Source organism: Tamandua tetradactyla, chromosome 3 (genome assembly GCF_023851605.1).
Source record: "Tamandua tetradactyla isolate mTamTet1 chromosome 3, mTamTet1.pri, whole genome shotgun sequence".
Taxonomy (NCBI): domain Eukaryota; kingdom Metazoa; phylum Chordata; class Mammalia; order Pilosa; family Myrmecophagidae; genus Tamandua; species Tamandua tetradactyla.
The window spans coordinates 92078104-92100696 of NC_135329.1; the positions used below are offsets into that span (position 1 = coordinate 92078104).

At 39.8% G+C, this 22593-nt stretch overlaps 1 pseudogene; it reads right to left on the reverse strand.

Moving 5' to 3' along the window:
- Window positions 1-1028: 1028 nt before the first annotated feature.
- On the reverse strand, window positions 1029-22350 carry LOC143675710 (erythropoietin receptor-like; annotated as a pseudogene).
- Window positions 22351-22593: the final 243 nt, after the last annotated feature.

Here is a 22593-nt window from a genome sequence, read left to right on the forward strand (position 1 = left end):
TTGAAATGTATTGCTTTTTTGTATTGCTATTTTTCACAAAAAAGAAAAAAAAATCTATTGTGATGATAAATGCACAGCTATATGATGATGTGAACCACAGATTGTACACTTTGGATGATTACATGGTATGAGAATATCTAATATATGTATCAATAAATAAAAATAAAAAAATATATGGCCACAAAATCTTTGCAAGTCCTCCTTTCAAGAGATGGAATCTCCCTTTCATCCCTTTGAGTGTGAGCTGGACTTAGTGACTCACTTCTAAGGACGAGAATAATGCCAAGTGATGGCATGCAACTTCTGAGATGAGGTCATAAAAGGAACTGAGACATCCCCTGTCCTTTCTCTGGGATCATCCTCTGGCGAAGCAGGACCCCCTGTTGTGTGGTAGCTGAAAATCCTTATGGGGCAGCCCAGGCAGCGAGCAGCTGAGGCCTCCAGCCAGCAGCTGTGTGAGGCACCATCTTGGAAACAGCTCCTCCAGCCCCAATGAAGTTTTCAGATGACATCAACTGGCCTGACAATTTGACTGCAGCCTCATAAGGGTCATGAGCCAAAACCACTCAACTCCCTGTGGTTTAAAAAAATCCAACAAAGTTTATTTTAATCAGGTAAATTTTGGAGTAACTTGTTATGCATTAATAAATAATGCATGCAGGCTAGAACATCAATGCAAGAGCCAAAATGTGGGTTTCTTTCCCAATATCCTTCCTGGACCTTAATCACATTACCCCATGAAGTGGTAAGAGCACCAGCTTTGGAGACAGAAACAGCCTGTCAAACTTTAATGAGGCCACTGATTAGCTGTGCCTCCTGGGGCAAGTGATTCCAATTCTCAGAGCTTCCATTTTTCTCATTTGCAAAATGGAAATGTGACTTGCTCAGGAGAGTGCTGGGTTTTGAGCAGTGAACTCAATGGAATTGTGTTGCTGTCATGATTTCGCTGTCATCTCTGCTTATGTATCTGTTTCTGCCAGCCTCTTGGCCTCTGATTCCTTGCCCAGGTTATAGCTTTTCTTCTACTCTTAGACCTGGAGTCTGTATTTGTCCTTCAGGGAGTTAGCAGTTTGGTGGCCTTCAGAAAACCAATTGGCTGGAACCAGCTCCCCTGAAGGGCATCTAGAGTCCCCAGGGCACAGCTCTGGGAAGGCGCTGGCAGCTGCTTCATGCACCATGAAGGCATTGGCAGCCTCCTCAGGGACCACGATGACCACCTCCTCTGCCAGTGCCCACCCCATCCCTCCCTCCTGGGCTCCGTCTTCAGTCAGTAACTGAGCACTTGTGCTGTTCTGGCTGCTGTCCCAGCCTCCGAGGCACCAGAGATAGGTCAAAAGCTCCTGTCCTCTGGGAGGAGAAGGGCTGGGAGTGTCAGGAATGGTGCACTGGGGGGGAGTGGGGGGAGTGAAGGCCAAAGGATCCCAGGGACTGTGGGAGCTGAGAGGAGGGAGCAAGGAAGGCAAGGCTTGGACAAGTCCTCAGAAGTACCTCCTTTCCTGGATTTGAAGCATATACAGATGGTCCTGCATGGAGCACTCGAGGCAAAGGGAACAGCATGTGTAGAAGCCTAGCAGTGTGGTAGAAGAAGTGCATCAGTCAGGTTTCTCTAGAGAAACAGAACGAACAGGATATATACATATACATGATACATATATAATATAATAAGATTTTATCCTATATATAATACACTAAGGTTTATTAATGGGAGTTGGCTTACATGATTGTGGTGGCTAGCAAGTCTGAATTCCTTAGAGTGGGCCAGAGGTTGGAAATTCTGGTAAGAATGATGTTGAATTCTTGAGCCCAAAGTCATCAGGATGGAAACTCAGAAAGGAATGGAGGGCATGGTCTAGCAGCAGAATTCCTTCTTCTTCATGGAAGCCTCAGTTCTTTGCTCTTAAGAACCCCACTGATTGGATGAGGACTGCCAACAAGTGGGGGTGATGTCAGACCTCCAGGAAGTCCAACCCTATCTTTATCATCTGTCTGTCTGTCATCTATCTATCATCTGTCTATCTATTTATCTGTCTGTCTGTCTGTCTATCTATCTATCTATCATCTATCTATCATCTATATCTATCTATCTCTCAGATCATGGAGGCTAATCCCTTCTACAAAATCCCTCCACAGCAACAACTAGACCAGTTTTGACTGAACAGCTGGGCACCCTTCCCAGTCAGGTGGACACATGGAATGGACCATCACGGGATGTAAGTTCTGGGCTGAGGGAAAAGTGTTGGCAGAAGGTGGTTGTGGGGAATGAAGTGGGGAGCAGAGACCTCCTCATTTCTCCTCTCCTCTCGCCACATCTCACCCCAAAGCAGACCTTTGCCATATACACAAAGCCTTTTTCCTTTCATGCTTTCCTTTTTCTTTAATTACATGAAAAACACATGAATATATTTCATTTAAAAAAATCATGATTACATGGAGAATAAAAAGTAAGGATCATTTTACTCCAATTGCCCTCCTCAGGGATTACCACTGCTAAAAGTCTGGTGAGAAGGAAGTCTCCTTCCAGACATTTGGCTATGCATTTACATAGACAATTATGTACATATTCAAACTTTTTTGGAGGTTTAAAATGTTTCGTCCAAATTTACTGAAATTGATTGATGGACAACAAGTATATTTAAGGTGTGCCATTTGATGACCTTTGTCACACATGTCCTCCCAGGCCCTCACCACAATCAAGGTATCAAGCATTCCCATCAATCTAAAAGTTTCCTCACATCCATCTGAGATCCATCCCTTAGGCCACGACCATTCTCAGGCAACCAACGATCAGTTTTATAGCATTTCATACAAATGGAATTATACAGTATGTATTCTTTTAAAACCAGATTTCTTTTACTCAACATAATTATTTTGAGATTTATCCATGTTATTGCATGAATTAATAGTTTGCTCTTTTTATTGCTGAATGATATCACTGTAGGATGTATACACTTTGTTTATCTATTCTCTTGTTAATGGACATTTTTGTTGTTTCCTATTTTAGGCTGTGAAGAATGAACATTCCAGTAGCAGTGCTTATGTTGACATAGGCACTTTCTTTTCTCTTGGAAGAAGAATTCCTCTCCTAGAAGAATGGCCAGGTCATATGGTAAGTAAATGTTTAAATTTTTAAGAAACTGCCAAACTGTTTCATAATGCAGCTGAAGTACTGAGGTTCATATTTTGTTTGTCTTAATAAAAAGAGATCATAGGGAGCTGGTCCTCTAGAACAGCTAGTAAATAGCCAGGAACTGTCTGGAATAACTGTTTGAGGGACATCTGTGACAAAACACACATTGTACACCAGTCGAGAATGAGTGGAACAGCTGAGATCACAGCACAGAACTGTAAGTAAAGCCCCCAACTGTAGAGGCTGGTGCCCATCCTCTACTGACAAAGCAGGCTGTGGAATACACTTCCTTGCAGGAAGAAGAAGCAGTTGCTACCAGAAGCAAGGGAAGATAGCTCAACCAAGGCTCCAATTGTGATTTTAATGAACAAATTTGGACTACTGAATGCAACCTCTGAGCACAGATAAACCCAGAGAAAGCAGGAAAGCAACCCTGAGGTCTCTACCAGCAGAGGAGATGGGCCTGATGAAGGAAAAAAAAATGGAAGTTTTTAGAGTTGGATGAGCTCAAAATACTGGAAAAGGGCTGTGCCCCAAGAAAAGGGGCACCTAGAGCTGGATTCCAGCTCTGGCTCTTGATTGGCAAAACTTGGGGCCTGGGGACAGGCTCTGAAAAAGGATTTTATTTTATTTTTCTCTTTTAAAATAATTTTAAGTAGCTCATTAGAGAAAGCCTCAGGCATTTCCAATTGTCAGTGCTGACCCAGGCAAGGGCAGGTTAAGATAGATCTAATAGACAAAGTAAGAAGTCAGGTGAAGAAGAAAATTCCTTAAAGGGCATCTCCATCCAAAGAAAGGAGGAGGGGGGTTGGGTGGGGCCCAGCTCAAGTGGTGGTGCTCCATCAGAGAATTTAGACTCCAGGGGCTGAGAATCAGAAGCAGCTGAAGCTTGCCTTCCACTTTAGCCTCTGTCTCAACCACACCCCTGGCGGGCTGAGAATTAAAGGTTCCACACCACTTTACATCAATGGGGACCTGTGGGCTAACAAGTGCCACCTGCTGGGCAGGATAGGAAAAGCACAAAGTCCAGAGGCTCCACAGGAATGTCAGATAACCTGCTGGGTCTCATAAGCAGGCAAACTTAACACTTATTACACCCTCTTCCTGAGACCTGGGCCAGCCTTTTCTGGGAAATCTGATTGAGGTCAATGATATCTGGGAAGACCTTCCTCAAAAAGAAGAGTCATATAGGCAGGGCAAGAACTAGAAAAACAAGAGCTGAAAAATTCTGATCAATTAAACAGAAACTATGCTAGAGGTCTAGAATAAGCTGAACTGAATGCCAAGGAAAATATAGGGAACAAAGCCAACCAACAAGAAAACCTTAGGTAAAAGAGTGAAAACAACCTCCAGAATAAATTAATCAAGGAATCAGATGCCTAGACACTAGCAAAAATTACTAGTAATACCAGGAAAACAAAGATATGGTGCAGTCAAAGTAACAAACTAACACTTTAAATGAGATATGGGAGTTGAAATAACTATTTAAAGATGTTCAAACAAGCACATTAAATCAATTCAAAAATCAAATCAACAAGTTGAGGGAAGATATGGCAAAAGAGATAAAGGATATAAACAAGACATGAAAGGACCATAAAGAATAACTCAAAAGCTTGAAAAAACAAATGGTAGAACTCATGGGAATGAAGGCGCAATAGAAGAGATGAAAAGCACAATGGAGATGACAGTACATTTGAAGAGGTAGAAGAAAGGATTAGTGAACTAGAGGATAGAACATCTGAAATCCTACACACAACAGAACAGATAGGGAAAAGAATGGAAAAATATAAGCAGGTCTCAGGGAATTGAATGACAACATAAAGCACATGAATATACATGTTATGGGTGCCCCAGAAGAAGAATAAAAGGTAAAAGAGGCAGAAAGAATAATGGAGGAAATAATTACTGAAAATTTCCCATCTTTTGAAAGACATAAAATTACAGATCCAAGAAGTACAGCATATCCCAAATAGAATAGATCAGAATAGACTGCTCCAAGACACTTACTAATCAGATTGTCAAATATCAAAGACAAAGAGAGAATTCTAAAAGCAGCAAGGGAAAAGTGATCTGTCACATACAAGGGAAGCTCAATAAGACTATGTGTGAATTTCTCAGCAGAAACCATGGAGGTAAAAAGGCAGAGGTATGATATATTTAAGATACTGAAAAAGAAAAACTGCCAACCAAGAATTCTATATCCAGCAAAACCGTCCTTCAAAAATGAGGGATAGTGTATTAATCAGGTTTCTCTAGAGAAACAGAATCAATGGGAGGTATCTGTAAATTTGAGATTCATAAACATGTCTCACGCAACCATGGGGATGCAAGAGTCCAAAATCCGTAGGGTTAACAACTCAATGAAGTTCCCCAATGAACTCTACAGAAGAGGCTGGCTGACTGAAGAAGTAGTGAAAATTCTCTCTTCTCCCCCAAAAATCTTCAACTGATTAGATTCTCTCATTGAGGAAGACACTCCCTTAGTTGATCATAGATGTAATTAACCACAGATGCAATCAACTGACCGGCGATTTAATAAACAGCTTTCCAGTTTATTAACCAGCCATGATATTTCCTTGCAGTAATGGTTGGGCCAGTGCCTGCATGACTAGACAGCTTGGCACCATCACCTGACCAAGTTGACACCTGAATCTAAATATCACAGATAGCTTAGAATATTTTCAGCAAAAATATGCTGAAAGAGTTTGTGAACAAGAGACCTGCTCTACAAGAAATACTAAAGGGAGTACTATGGCAGATAGGAAAAGACAGGAGAGAAAGAGGTCTGGAGAAAAGTGTAGAAATGAAGACTACCAGAAAGGGTAAAAAGAGAGAAAAACAATAAAATAGAATATATCAGAATAAAGTCTTGAAGCATGCAGTAATGTGGATGAACTCTGAGGATATTCTGTTGAGTGAAATTAGCTAGGAAAAAAAGGACAAATACTGTATGGTCTCATTAATATGAACTAACATTAATAAGTGAACTTTGAGAGTTGATGTTGAGAACATTGGTTATCAGGGGATAGAAAGAGGGTACAGATTGGGTATTTGATGCTGAAGGAGTATAGAATGTTCAACAGGATTGATTGTAAAGATCCAGAAATGAGTAGCACAATACTATCTGATGGTAGCACAATATTGTAAGTACACTGAACAAATTTGATTGTGAGTATGGTTGAAAAGAGGAAGGTTGGGGAAATGTATGACACCAAAAAGAAAGGTAGAAGATTAAGACTGGGAATTTATAACTTAGCAAAACCTACAGTGGACAATGATGGTGATTAGATGTACAAATATAAGAAAGTTTTTACATGAGGGAGAACAGATGAATGTCAATAGTGCAAGGTGTTGAAAATGGGATGGTAGATGGAAAAAATACAATCAATGCAAACTAAGGTTTATAGTCAACAGTAACATTGTAATATGCTTCCGTTAAACGTAACAATGGCAATATACCAAAGCTAATAGTGTGCTATTGTTTCCTGTTTTATTAAATTTAAATTTTTATTCTTTTTTTCCTCTTCTTTCTTTGAAGGAGAAATGAAAATGACCTCATAGGTTGTGGTGGGGAATGCATAGCTATGTGATTATATTGGGAACCACTGGTTGTTTACTTAGGATAGATTGTATGGTATGTGAACAAAACTGCTTAAAAATAAACAGAAAAATACAACTGCTGGAGAAAATGTGAAGAAAGAGAAGTACCTATTCACTGTTGGTGGGGAAGTAGAAAGATGCAGCCCCTCTGGAGGGCAGTGTGGTGGTTCCACAGGAGGCTGCTGAGGGTTACCATATGATTCTGCAACCCCGTTATTAGGTCTATACTTGGAAGAACTGAAAGCAGGGACAAGAGCAGACATTGGCACGCTGGTGTTTATGGTGACAGTATTCACTATTTGCAATGGATGGAGGTGGCTTACGTACATTGACTGCTGAATGGAAAAGGAAACCATGGTGTATACATAAAATGGAATATTGAGCAGCTGCAAGAAGGAAAGAAGTTGTGAGGCATGCATTTAGGTGAGTGAAACTTGAGGACAGTATGTTGAATGAAATAAGCCAGAAAAGAAAAGTCAGATATCATAATGCCTCACTAATATGGACTAACTATACTGTGTAAACTCTGGAAATTGAATTTGAGAGCATAAGTTATCAGGGGAAAGCTTATTGTAAAGGTTCCTTGGGTTGTAAGCTCAGACAGCAGTCACATCTATTCCTGAGTTGTAACTGTTATTTCTAAATTCTGAGATGCTGAGATATTTGTGCAAAACCTGGCCATTCCCTAGAACTTTGGATATCTGTGTGAGACTCAGAGTTCTGCAGTTCTGAAAGTCAGCATTACTCTGGACAACAACCGTTAAATACACTGAAAAAATGATCAGACTTCAATTAGAGATATGAACGAAGCTGATCTAGATAAGATTAAGGTATATCAGATTGAAGGGTAAAGGATGATACTGACTGTATTTTAAAACTTCATCTTTTGTGTGAGACCAAAGGAAGAGATGTTTATTTGGTACAAAATTTATATTTTTGGTAGCACATAATTTAACTTGTATGGGCAGTTTATTTGAACATCATAATTACATGGAACCTTGACTAGAGAGTGAGGTCTTGTTGGTTTGTACAGGTTAGTGTGATGCCCTGATACATCCCAGAGTGATCTGGGCAGAAGATAAAACACTATTTACAAAATCCCCTTAAAGACAGGGGGAAAATGTGGAAATATTAAACTACCTTACTTAGGGAAGACCTGATACTTTTATAAGCATTAGGACCACCAGTTTAATAGGCCAAGTCTTCAATCTTATGGCTTGCCCTTATGATTCTTGTTCATACAAAGGAGAAGCTAAGACTACCTATAATTATGCCACAGTGTCACCCACAGAGGACCTCTTTCGTTGCTCAGATATGGCCCCTCTCTCTAAGCCAAATTGGAGGTGAACTCACTGCCCTCCCTCCTACATGGGACATGACTCCCAGGGGTGTAAACCTCCCTGGAAGCATGGACCATGACTCCTGGGGATGAGCCTGGACCTGGCATCATGGGATTGAGAATTACCAAATGGAGGAAGAGAAATGAAACAAAATAAAGTTTCAGTGGTTGCAAGATTTCAAGCAGCATCTAGAGGTCATCCTGGAGGTTGTTCTTCTGCATTATATAGATACCCCCTTTTTAGTTTTTGGTGTATTGGAGGAACTACAGGGAAATGCCTGAAACCATTCAACTGTAATCCAGTAGCATTGATTCTTGAAGATGACTGTGTAACTATACAACTTTTATGACCTGACCGTGTGATTGTGAAAACCTTGTGATTGACACTCCCTTTATCCAGTGTAAGGACAGATGAGTAAGAAAATAAAGATAAAAAATAAATAAACAATGGGGGGGGGAGTGTTCTAGTCTGCAAACTGCCAGAATGTGATATACCAGAAACAGAACAGCTTTTTAAAAACACTTTTTTATTGTATAATATTACACATATAGAAAGCAAAGAAAGAAAAAAGCAATAGTTTTCAAAGCACTCTTCAACAAGTAGTTACAGGACAGATTCCAAAGTTCGTCATGGGCTACCACACGATTCTTCCAGATTTTTCTTTCTAGCTGCTCCAGAATATAGGAGACTAGAAGGCTTAAATATATATATTTTTTATCATCACAATTGACTTTGCTGTGTGTGAAAAATAACACGTATACAAAAAAAACCAATAAATTTCAAAGCACAGCACCACAATTAGTTGTAGAACATATTTCAGAGTTGGGTATGGGTTACAATTCCACAATTTTAGGTTTTTACTCCTACCTACTCTAAGATATGGAGACTAAAAGAAATATCAATTTAATGGTTTAGCAGTCATATTCATTTGTTAAATCTTATTCTCTCTGTATAACTCCACCATCACCTTTGATCTTTCTATCCCCCTCTTTAGGGGTTTTTGGGCTATGGCCATTCTAACTTTGTTATGTTGGAAGGGGCTGTCAATAATATGGGGTAAGTGGAGTAGGGAGATGGAACTATCTGATGTTCTGGAGAGGTGGGACCCTCTAGGTTTCAGGACTTACCTGGTCCAGGGTCTCATCTGGAGGTTGGAGGTTTCTGGAAAATTACTCCACTGCATGGAACCCTTGTGGAATCTTATATATTACCCTGGGTGTTCTTTAGAATTGGCTGAAATGGTTTTGGTTGCGGTTTGGCAGTTTATGATAGGCGGCAATATCTAACTGAAGTTTGCATAATATCTACCTCCAGAGTAGCCTCTCAACTCTATTTGAACTCTCTCTGCCACTGATACTTAATTAGTTACACTTCTTTTCCCCCTTTTAGTAAGGTCAGAATTGTTGATCCCACAGTGCCACGGCCAATCTCATCCCTAGGAGTCATCTCCCACATCGCCAGGGAGACTTTCATCTCTGGATGTCATGTCCCACGTAGCGGGGATGGCAATGATTTCACCTGCAGAGTTGGGCTTAGAAAGAGTGAGGCCACATCTGAGAAACAAAAGAGGTCCTCCAGAAGTAACTCTTAGGCATACCTATAGGTAAACTGAGCTTCTCAGCTACCTACATAAACTTCACAAGAGCAAGGCTCAAGATCAAGGGCTTGGCCTATTGATTTGGGTGTCCCTAATGTTTGACACAATATCAGGGAATTCCCTGATGGTAAGGTTTAATAGTTCCATATTTTCTGTCCCATCCCTCAAGAGACTTTGCCAATACTTTTTGATTATCTGCTTAATATACTCTAGGATATATCCAGGCATATATATCCTGTATATTAAGCTATACAGGATTAAAGAGCCTCTTTCTTATTCTGGGCTCCCTGTGTTTCAGTTGGTCAAATGAGCTATACAGATAGGTTGAGTTAGAATATGTGCTACAGAAAATTTAGGTTCCAGACTAAATAAACCTTCCTTCCTTTGGTCTCAAAGAGTACGTGTGGTTCTAAAATATAGACAATGACTTCCTTATCCCTGTGCAGAACTGCTGTTAGAAAGGGGAATTTATTAAGTTGCAAGTTAACATGTTCTAAGGCTGTGAAAATGTCCAAATTAAAGCAAGGCTATAGAAATGTCCAATCTAAGGCATCTAAGAAATGTCCAATCTAAGGCATCCAGGGAAAGATACCTTGATTCAAGAAGGCTGATGAAGTTCAGGGTTTCTCTCTCAACTAGAAAGGCACATGATAAACTTGGTGATGCCTGCTAGCTTCTCTTCAGGCTTGTAGTTTCATGAAGCTCCCCTGGGGGCATTTTTCTTCTTCATCTCCAAAGGTCTCTGGCTGCATGCTCCAGTAAGCAACCCCATCTTTAACGGGTGGAGACACATCTCCATGGAAGCCATCTAATCAAAAGTTGTCACCCACAATTGGGTGGGTGACTTCTCCATGGCTAAACAACAAGCTCCCACCTAGCAATATTGAATGAGAATTAAAGGGCATGGCTTTTCTGGGGTACACAACAGATTAAAACTGGCACAAGGGGTAAGGGATGTTTTGGGTGCTCTATTTTACTTTTATTGTTTTTGGATTAATGAAAATGTTCAAAAATCTATGGTGATGATGAATACACAACAATATGATGATACTGTGAACCACTGATTGTATACCTTGGATGATGATATGATATGTGAAAATATCTCAATAAAATTGCATTAAAAGAAAAAGACCAAGTTGTCTGACTTTTTTTTTCTTGACAATGTGATTGGTCTTTCTTCACATAGTTACATGGAATGATCTTTCTTTAGGAAACAGCAATTCAGAGTACAGATAGGTGATAATTTATTTAACCTAGTTCCTAACTGATAGAAACTTAGATTGCTTCCAACTTTTTGCTGATACGAGACTCTAAGGAAAATCTTCAGACTTAGATGGACTCTGTCTTAGGAAGATAAAAAGGGTTCCTTGGTTTGCTCTGAATCTTAGGACTACCTTTGCTGAAAATGCCCAGGAAAATCACCATCTCCATGTCTCTGAGGATCTGAGGGACAGGTCTTGTTTGGTAGATGAATAAAAACTTTCCCAAATCCTGAAAGGGTACTTGAGTCAGTGCCTGTAGTGTGTGTGACCAGTGCCTTGTAGTAAATTATATGAAGTGGGCATGTTAGCAAATCCAGCTGCTGGGGGTCTAGATAGCTCCAGGGATCCCACAGTATGTTTATGTTTGATTCTCACAAGGGTTTGACATTAAGTTTTCTAAGTAGTCAGCTTTTCTATTCCTTTTGAAAATGAATTTGATTTCCAGAAGTTTTCTTTACACATACTCTTTCGAAACTCTTCACCTAACTTTCTTGGTTAGATGAGCACCGAATTTGGAATCACAAGACCTGGGTTTGAACCTCAGCTCCCCAGCTTATGAGCTGGGAGACTTAACCCCTCTGGATGTGATTTCCATCATCGGTTAAATGAAATACTAATTCCCATTTTGCAAGGTTTCTGCAGAGATGAAATTTTTTTCTTACTGTGCTTCTCACTAATCTTTAGGAAATTATCCCATTAAAACTACTATTTTCCTCCAATAGACACAGGTTTATGTGGACAGGAACTGTGTTCTGTTCAACCCTATATCCCCCAACAACTAAGAAACTTGGGAGCATAGAAGGTGCTCAACACATTTTTGTGGAATGAGGGAATGAATAAATGAATGAGATGAAATGAATGCATGTGAGTGCTGTAGGCTCTAGAATGGAATAATTATATGGTATATGATTATTAAAGATGGAAAGCAAGTGAATTTGAATCATCAAAGCTTGTTCAGCTAAGTTGTTAGCTTTCAGAGTGCAGGGACTGTGTCTTTTTCTTTATTGGATTCCTAGGTGAATGACGTGCAAGGAGTTGTAGGCAATCAAAAAAGCACGATGCATGTGTGAGTGAGTGAAAGAAGGAAAGAACGAGAGAGGAAATGAATTGTTGGATGAAGTATTGAGTAAGTATATTCAAACTGGATTGTTTAGACAATTTCAACATTATTAAGGACCTGATTTCTTTGTTATATACAAACCAAAACGTGGTATATATGAGTCAAAGTTATCAGTTGCAGACAACAAGATTCCACTCTAGATAATTTAAGCATAACAGGAAACATTAAAATATAGAGATAACATTAAAATATAGAGATGCCCCAATTCTCCTGGGAAAGCCTCAGTTTACGCCTATTATCCCAGAGTAATAGAGTACTCTTTCACTTTCAAAAGATTCCAAGTGTGAATGGTGAAGATTACATAATTACCCTAGATAGCTTTCAAGAATCATAGTATAGAAAAGTATGGAAAAGAAGACTCTAGATCCTGATTCTAGAAACATCTTTCAGAACCACACTTCAGCCTGTCCTGACAAAGTCAGTGTGATGAAACAGAACCACACTGCCTCTGCTGACTCCAGGAAGTCGCTACAGCTGCTAATCCCAAAACATGCTGCTGAACTGGTCCAATCAGGAAGCTGCCACCACTAAACCCCTCAGATATACAGCCTCTGCCACACGGAGAAGCTGCCACTTCCACCAACAATCTCCAAAACATGCTGCCCCTGCTGCCACTCATGCCAGCCAAACAGGCCAACCTCTTTCTTCATATAGCTCACTTCCAAATCCAAGCCTCATTCAGTAACTTCTGATTTACAGAAGACAGGTCACATATTTGCACTTTAGCCACGAGGGAAGCTGTGACATTTTTAAAAGCTCTCCCTGGGGAAGACAGGATTCACAACACAGTGACCAATCAAAATAAGGAGAGGATTTGCAAAAGATTTGGAGCAGACATAAAGACAGCTGTCCATTACAGTCCACTCCTTAATGCTCAATATTAATGCAAATACTTCTTCCATTTAAACTTCCAAACAATTGCAATAATAAAATATGGCCATCCCTTGTGTAAATAAAATCATACTCTCCCCAAAAAGGGAGACCCAAAACTCATTGGTTATCATATCTGGTTCCAAATCCAGAATCTTTTAGTGATATTTATTCCTCCAAAGATGAAAATTCAGTCACAATTCCTTTTTGATATTCTGTTACCTATGGACTAATTTTTAAAATTAACCACCACCAATGCACTCCATATGATATAGAAGAGAAAAAAGAAAAAGGAAAACAAAAGCAAAAGAAAAGAAGTTAACATGCATAAATATTTATATGACTCAGCACAGAAGGTAAAAATATGGGCAGTGTCTTGGTTTGCAAGGGATGCTATAACAAACACCAGACGTCTTGTATCAAACAACAGGGATCTATTGGCTCACAGTTTTGAGGCTGGGAAATTAAAAATCAAGGTTTCTGCAGTTCGTGCCTCAGTGGTGACTTGTAGATGATTGATCTTTACTTCTGTCACATGGCAATCATGTCTCCCTGTATTTTCCTCTGGCTTCCATCCCTCTTGATCAGTCCTCTGGTTCTCTGCCTAGATTTCTTTTCCTTATAAGGACTCTAGTTATCTTGGATTGAGGTCCACTTTGATTCAATTTGGCCTCATCTTAAAAAGATATTTGAAGATTGTCAGTGCAAATGAGTTCATACTTATAGGAACAGGGTTTAGGGACTTGAATAACTCAATCTACTACAGCCACTTCTGGACATTTTATGTAAATGGAATCATACAGTATATGGCCTTTTGCATAAACTTAAACTTTCTTTTGTTTTTTAGGGTGATGTTTTCAAGGCTTATCCATGTTGTAGCATGTATCAGTTCTTTATTACTTTATATATATATATATATACAGTAATTTGCTTATCCATTCATCCACTGATGCACTTTTGGTTTATTTCCACCTTTTGGGAATAGTGCTGCTATGAATAAGTAAAAGTTTTTGTTTCAGCAAGTGTACAAGCTTTTGTTTGAACACCTGTTTTCAATTGTTTGGGGTATATACCTAAGAGCGGAACTGGAGGATCTTATGATAATTCTATGTTTAACTTTTTGAGGAACTGTCAAACTGTTTTTCACAGCAGCTGCACCATTTTACATTCCCACTGGAAATGTAAGAGGGTTTCACTTTCTCCACATTCTTGATGACATTTGTTATTTTCGGGGTTTTTTGTTGTTGTTAAATGATAGCCATCCTAGCTGTCTAGAAAGTAGTTTATCAATGTGGTATTTGCATTTACCTAGTGGCTAATAATGTTGAGCATCTTTTGAGGTGCTTATTAGCTATTTGTATATCTTCCTTAGAGGAATGTCTATTCAAGTTCTTTGCCCCTTTTATTGGGGGGGGGGTACATTACCCAGGAATTGAACCCGAGTCCCCCGCATGAAAGGCGAGCATTCTACCACTGAACTACCTGTGCACCCTTCATGCCCATTTTTAATTAGGTTGTTTGTCTTTTTTTAGGTTGAGTTGTAAGAGTTCTATATACATTTTGGATACATTCCTTCATCAGATATTTGATTTCCAATACTTCTCCCATTCTGTGAGGTGTTTATTTATTTATTTATTTATTTTGGTACATTCTTGATTTTGTCATCTGCAACATTAATAGTGTTTAATCTTAATGTAGTTCAGTTTTTCTGTTTTCTTTTATCACTTGTGCTTTTGGTGTCATATCTAAGAAAACATTCTCTAACCCAACTGCACGAAGTTTTAGCTCTTATATTTATGTCTTTGATCCATTTTGAGTGAAATTCTTAGTAGCGTTTCAGCTTCATTCATTTGCATGTGCAAATCCAGTTCTCCAAGTACCATTTGTTGAAAAGGTTATTCTTTCCCTATTGGAATTTTCTTGCCACTCTTGTTGAAAATGATCACAAATTTCAGGAAATGTTTCTGAACTCTCAATTCTGTGGTGTCTAGTATACTCTCTTTATTACTGTAGCTTTGTAGTAAGGCTTGAAATATATAACTCCGCTTTTCTTTTTGATATTGTTTTGCCCTTTTAAGTCCTGAGCATTTCTATATGAATGTTAAGATCAAATGACAATTGACAAAGAGAATTGGGATCTTAAATAGGGATTGTGGGCAGGCCACGGTGGCTCAGCAGGCAAGAATGCTCGCCTTCCATGCCAGAGGACCGCGGTTAGATTCCCGGTGCCTGCCCATGTAAAAAAAAAAAAAAAATAGTGATTGCATTGAATCTGTAGAGCAAATTGCTGACAATTGCCATCTTGACAATGTTAAGTGTTCTGATCCATGAACATGAGATGTCTTTCCATTTATTTAGATCACCTTTAATTTCTTTGAAAAATGTTTTATAGGTCTTTTGTGTACAAAATTTTCACTTCTTTCTGAATGTATTCCCAAGAGTATTTTTAATGCTATGGTTAAGTGGAACCATTTTCTTAATTTCATTGTTGGATTGTTCATTTGATGGAGTATAGAAGTACAAAAGTTTTTAGGTATTGATGCTGTATCCTGAAAATTTACTTAGGATATTCTATATACAAGATCAGGTCATCTGCAAATAGAGATAATTTTACTTCTCCCTTCTCAATACAGATGCCAATAGTTTTGTTTTACCTAATTGCCTTAGCTAGAAAGGCCAGTGCAATATTGAAAAAAGTGACAGGGGACATACTTATGTTTTTCCTAATTTTAGAGGGGAAGAAGTCAGTCTTTATTTTAAATTTAGATACAATTTGCAGAACATAAAACTGACCATTTTAAAGTGTAGAATTCAGTGGTCTCTATTACATTCACTATGATGTGCAGTTATTACCACTATTTATTCTAGAATATTGTCTTCGCCCCCAAAAGGAGCCCATACCTATTAACAGTCTGTCCCAATTTCCCCCTTCCATCCTTCCCTTGGCAATCACTAATCTACTTTCTATCTCTATGTGTTTGCCTATTCTGGACAGCTTAATAAAATGGAAGCCTTCACTCCTTCCCCATTACATTTAAGTTTAGGAGGAGGAAAAATTGTGGGTTTTTCATAGACGTCTTTTATCAAGGCTATGAAGTTATCTTCCATTTCCTAGTTTGTTGAGTGCTGGAAGATTGTTAGATACTAAAAAATCTATATATATTCAGAAATATTGCAAGGCTTTGACTCTCTGAGTGGGATAGACGGGGCAGACAGCCCATATCAGCGTTGCCCCTGGCACTGAGTGAGCCCTAACTGACCCTGTTCAACTAGTCTTGGGCCTAGACTGGCACTTGGGTGCAGGGCTATGCTTTTCCCCAAGCATGTCAGGATGGAATCCTAGGATCAAAGCATGCGGCTGAAGCAGAGGCTGGTGGGCTGGGATCAGACTGTTCCCATAAGGGTTGGAGTAGGGGTCATTGGATGAACCCTGTGGAGTCCTTAGGATGTCCCCTCCATCCCCACCACCCACCCATACAGCTGTAGTCAGTTGAGATGTTGACTACAGCTGAGTAGGATACCACCATGTCCTGGTACTTAGGTGGGGTGGGGTGGGGTGGGGTGGGATGGGGGACGTGGGGGAGACAGTGCCAGGGAGTCACAAGAGTGGAAGCTGGGGTTCAGGACGGTATTCTTGCAGTTGGTGGCCAAGGCTCCCTCTGGCTGGGGTTTCAGGGCCAAAGCAGATGAACAGGAGCATGTTTCCTAGCCTCATCCATGCTGCCATGTCCATGCCGCCACCTCCAACCTGGGAGGTCCTCACTGGGTGGGCTCCGGGACAGCAAACACTTTACTAGCACCAGACAGATGTCCCGGGTCTGGTGACTGTCCACCGTCTCCATCAGGGGCCCGCGTCTGCCCGAGGTTCCTACACCTCTACCGCCCTTGTCAGGGTTCAGAGAGGACGTCCAGGGGGGCAGGCGGGTCATCTACAAAGAGGGTGCAGGGACTCCACCACAGACCATCGTCTGTGTAACAGCTGGCAGTTACCCCTGAGGATGTAAGAGGCCCTTCAAACTCGCCTTCAGGGCTCGGGATGCCTGCCCAGATCTGCCTGAGAGCTCCGAGGTGGGAGAGTAGGGCTAGCACGGCCGGCAGCCTCAGGAGGAGCTTGAGGATGAAGGAGAGCGTTAGAAGTAGGGGCTCGAGGTCCACAGTGATCAGCTGCGACGCAAGCTCGGACCTGACGCTCCAGAAGCCATGGGCGCTCTGTTCGGCCTGGAGCCCACTGAGGAGGGTAGCGCTTGTGGACGCTTAGATTGCTCTGCGCGCCCCTAGAGCCTCGGCCGGCTGAGACGCCCACCTCCCGGAGGATGTGGCTTGCCCTGGACGCAGCCCTAGGAACGTGAAGCTCGGCGGGTAAACCTTAGTCTGCGAGCACCAGAAAACTCCGCAGCACAGCTTCGGTAGCCCACGTCCTCTAGCTGGTAGGCAACGCCGTCGTTGTTGCAGGCGACCTGAGGTGGGGGGGCGTTGCTTCTTCCTTCCAGACATACAGCAAATCCTCCAGCCCCTCAGTAAAGCACAGCAGCTCTTCAGGCCCACTGGTCGCAGGACCACTTTGCTCTCAAATTTGGGGTGGGGGTGGGAGGCATGTGGCCCCAGCAAGCAGGAGGCAGAGGAGACTGACTTGGGGCCAGAGGGGTGTCCAGCGGTGGTCCGTGGTGCAGCCCCCACCTCAGAGGCCCAGGGCTCAGACCCTCCACACCCGGGCCCTGGCACTGTCCATAGCTGGGGCGGCAGCTGGTTCCGCTGGACACAGCTGACCAAGCCCTTCCCGTCCCTGCACCTCCAAGTGGCAGCTGCCTGCTTTTTGTTTTGTTTTTTATTCTCCCTTTTTAAATTATTTTTTATTTTTTATAGGTTTACAAAAAAAAAACACGTAGAAAATAGTCTGCCCATATTACCTCCCACACACACATATGCACAATTTTCCCCAATTATTAACATTTTGTATTAATGTGGAAAATTTGTTATAATTGATAAACCAATATAATTATACTTTTATTATTAATTAGAGCCTATAGTTTACATAAAGGTTCACTCTTTCCTGTGGGTTTTAAGTAATTTTTTATTGTGGTAACATAAAAATTTCCCTTCTTGATTGTAATGATTTGAGTCTTTTGTTTTTTGCCTGTGCAGTGTAGCTAAAGATTTATGAATTTTGTTGATCTTTTCAAAGAAGTAACTTTTTATTTCATTGCTTTTCACTACTGACTGTCTGTTCTATACTTCATTTATTTATGCTCAAGTCTGTATAATTTCCATTATTCCTTTTACCTTGGATTCCTTTTCTTTTTTTTACTTTCATAAGGTGATAGGTTAAGTAATGTTTTGAGTACTTCTTTTTCATTATAGGTGTTATGACTATAAATTTCTCTTTAAGAACTGTTTTAGCTGTATACAGTAGCTTTCATCTCAAAGTATCTTCTAATTTCCTTTTTGACTTTTTTTTTACACCCGTTGATTATTTAGTGGTATGTGGCTTAATTTTCATGTATTTGTGAATTTCCTAAATTTCCTTCTCCTTTTGATTTCTAATTTAATCACATTGTGGGAGAACATATTTTAAATGGTTTGAATCTTTTAAAATTTATTGAGATTTGTTTTGTGGCCAAACACATGGCCTATCATGGGGATGTTCCCTGTGCACTTGAGATGAATGTGTTTTGTTTGTTGGGCAGCGTGTTCAACAAATATCTGTTAGGTCTAGTTGGTTTATAATGTTATTAAAGTCTTCCATCTGCCTAATTATACTCACTATTGAAAGTGGAGAATTGATGTCTCCAACAATTATTATTGAATTGTCTAATTGCCTGTCAACTCTGTCAGATTTGCATCATATATTTTGTGGCTCTGTTTTTAAGTGCATATGTTCTTACAATTGTATATCCCTTATGGATTGACTATTTTATTATTTTAAAACTTATAGTCTCTTGTCTAATATTAACATAGCTCTTCCAGCCCTCTTTTGATTACTATTTATAAGGTATATCTTTTTCTATACATGTACTTTAAACTATTTGTGTCTTTGATTCTAATGTGTGTCTGTTACAATACTAATAGTTGGATTTTTTTTTTTTTTTTACTTTTTAAAAATGTTTTTTTAATTGTTAAATCTAACATATATACAAAGAAAGGAAAGGAAAGAAAACACAATGATTTCAAACTACACTTCAACAAGTAGTTATACAACAGATTTTGTTATGGGTTACCATTCCACTATTTCAGATTCTTCCTTCCAGCTGCTCCCAAACTAGAAGAGGCTAGAGGAAAATTTTTTTCTTTTTTATGAAAAATAACATACAAAAATGCAATAATTTCCAAAGCAGATTGCAACAATTAATTGTAGAACAGATTTCAGAGTTTGGTATGGGTTATAATTCCACAATTTTAGGTTTTCTAGCTGCTCTAAGATACTGGAGACTGAAAGAAATATCAAAATAATGATTCAGCACTCATAGTCACTTGTCAAACCCTACCTTCTCTGTATAACTCCACCATCACCTTTGATCTTTCTCCCACCTTTTAGGGGTATTTGGGCTATGTCCATTCTAAATTTTTCATGTTTGAAGGGGCTGTTGATGATATGGGCTAGAAGATGGAAACAGTTGATGTTCTGGAGAGGCTGGGCCCTCTGCATTTCAGGACTTATCTGGTCTAGGGATCCATCTGGAGGTTGTAGGATTCTGGAAAGTTACCCTACTGCATGGAACATTTGTAGAATCCTATATATTGCCCTAGGTTTTCTTTAGGATTGGCTGGAATGGTTTTGGTTGGGGTTTTGCAAGTTATGATAAGTAGCTATTCTAGTTTGCTAGCTGCTTGTTGGAATGCAATATACCAGAAACGGAATGGCTTTTAAAAAGGGGAATTTACTAAGTTGCTAGTTTACAGTTCTAAGGCCATGAAAAATGTCCCAATTAAAGCAAGTTTATAAAAATGTCTAAATTAAGGCACCAATAGGTTACCTTCACTCCAGAAAGGCCGATGAAGGTCAGGGTTTCTCTCTCCACTGGAAAGGCACATGGTGAACATGGTGATGTCTGCTAACTCTCTCTCTGGCTTCTTGTTTAATGAAGCTCCCCCAGGGACATTTTCCTTCTTTATCTGTGAAGGTCTTTGGCTGCGTGGGCTCTTGTGGTTCTCATGGTCCTTGTGGCTCTGCCCAAAATGCTTCCCCTTTTAAAGGATTCCAGTAAACTAATCAAGACCCACCTGGAATGGATGGAAACATATCTCCCTCTAATCCAAGGTTAATAGCCACTATTGGGTGAGGCATAGCTCCATGGAGATAATCTAACCAAATTCCCAACTGAATAGGGATACTGAATAGGGATTAGAAGAAACAGCTGCCTCCATGAGATAGATCAGGATTAAAACATGGCTTTTCTAGGGTACATGAATCCTTTCTAATGGCACACTCTCTTAAGTCTTGCACCTCCCCCCATTATTTACCCCTGGTGTTGCCGTGGTACTATTGATGTTTTCCTGTTAAACATAACCCATAGCATGCAATAGCAGTTTTCCCCCTAAACCCCGAAATTATACACTCTTTATGCAAGATTCATAGCTTTGAAGCAGTTCATGGAAGAACTTATTTGTATTTGTAGTGTTAATCAGTGGGACATATAGGTCTATACAACTCCTTTCAATCATGTTCATCTTCGATATGTTAATTTTACTTACAGACCCACTGGTGAACCACCCTCACTTCTACCTACTCCCTTACATTTGAGTTCAACCTCATTAACTGTTCACCCATCTCTAGCTTCCATGTATCTCTTGGTCCCCTATAATCTGTATTAAAAGCCTCTGATTTTACCTTTACCAGTCGTGAAAGTGGAATCGCACAGTATCTATCCTTTTGTGTCTGGCTTATTTCACTCAGCATTATGTCCTCAAGGTTCATCCATCTTGTCATGTGCTTCAGAACTTTATTTCATCTTACTGCTGCATAATATTCCATTGTATGTGTAGACCACATTCACATTTTGTTAATCCCCTTGTCTGTTGGGCACTTGAATTGTTTCCATCTTTTGGCAATTGTGAATAAGACTGCTGTGAACATTGGGGTACAAATGTCTGTTTCTGTCACTGCTTTCAGTTCTTCTGGGTATATACCGAGTCATACGGCAACTTGATATTTAGTTCTCTGAGGAACCACCAGACTGTTCCATAGCAGCTGTGGCATTATACATTTCCACCAGCAGTGCATAAATATTTCAATTTCTCCACATCCTCTCCATCATTTGTAGTTTCCTATTTGTTCAATAGCAGCCATTCTTATAGGTGTGAGGTGATATCTCATTGTAGTCTTCATCTGCATTTCCCTAATAGCTAATGAAAATGAGCATGTCTTCATGTGCTTTTTAGCCATCTGTATTTGCTCTTCATAAAAATGGCTATTCATATCTTTTTGCTTTGAATAAATTACAGTCTTTTAAAATTTATTAAGAACTATTTTGTGCCGCACCGTATGATCTATCTTGGAGAGCATTCCATGAGCATTAGAGAAGAATGTATACCCTGGTGTTTGGGGTGTAACGGCTTTTATATGTCTGCTAGGTCTAATTCATTTATCAAATTGTTTAACTTCCCTATTTCCTTGCTGATCCTCTGTCTGGTTGTTCTATCTATAGAGGAGAGTGGTGTATTGAAGTCTCCTGCTATTATTGTTGAAATATCTATCGCTCCCTTCAGTTTTGCCAATGTCTGTCTCATGTACTTTGGAGCTCCTTGATTGGGAACATAAACATTTATGATTATTATTTCTTCTTGGTGAATTGACCCCTTAATTCGTATATAGTGTCCTTCTTTGTCTCTTATGATGTCTTTACATTGAAAGTATACTTTGCCCCATATTAGTATAGCCACTCCTGCTTTCTTTTGGTTACAGCTTGTGTGGAACATCATTTTCCATCCTTTCACTTCTCAATCTAGTTGTATCCTTGGATGTAAGATGAGTCTTTCGTAAGCAGCATATATCTCGATTATATTTCTTAATTCATTCTGCCAATGTGTGTATCTTTTAATTGGTAAGTTTAGTAGTCTGTTAACATTCAAAGTTATAAATGTAAAGGTGTTTCTTGAATCCACCATCTCATCTTTTTTATTTTATTTGTCAAATCTATATATTTCTTTCCCTCTTTCTCTTTTTATCTTATAAGTTACCCTTACTGGTACTCTTCAATTCTGTGCCCTCCTCCAGACCTCTTCTCCCATTTTTTTTTTTCAGCCAGCAGAACTCCCTTTAGTATTTCTTGTAGGGCCAGTCTCTTCTTGACAAATTCTTTACCATTTGTTTTTCTGTGAAAAATTTTAATCTCTCCCTCAGTTTTGAAGGACAGTTTGGGTGGGTGCAGAATTCCTGGCAGGAAATCTTTCTCTTTCAGGATCTTAAATATATTCTACCACTGGCTTCTCACCTCCATGGTGCCTGCTGAGTATTTTGAACTCAGTCTTACATGTTTTCCGTTGTATGTAGCAGATTGTTTTTCTCTTGCCCTTTAATGATTTTCTGCTTCTTTTCAACATTTGACAAACTGATTAGTATGTGTGTTGGGGAAGGCTTACTTGGATTCATTCTATTTGAAGTTCATTGGGCTTCTGTGCTTTGCATATTTATGTCCTTTATAAGGTTGGAATTTTTCCCCGTTATATTCTCAGCTAACCTT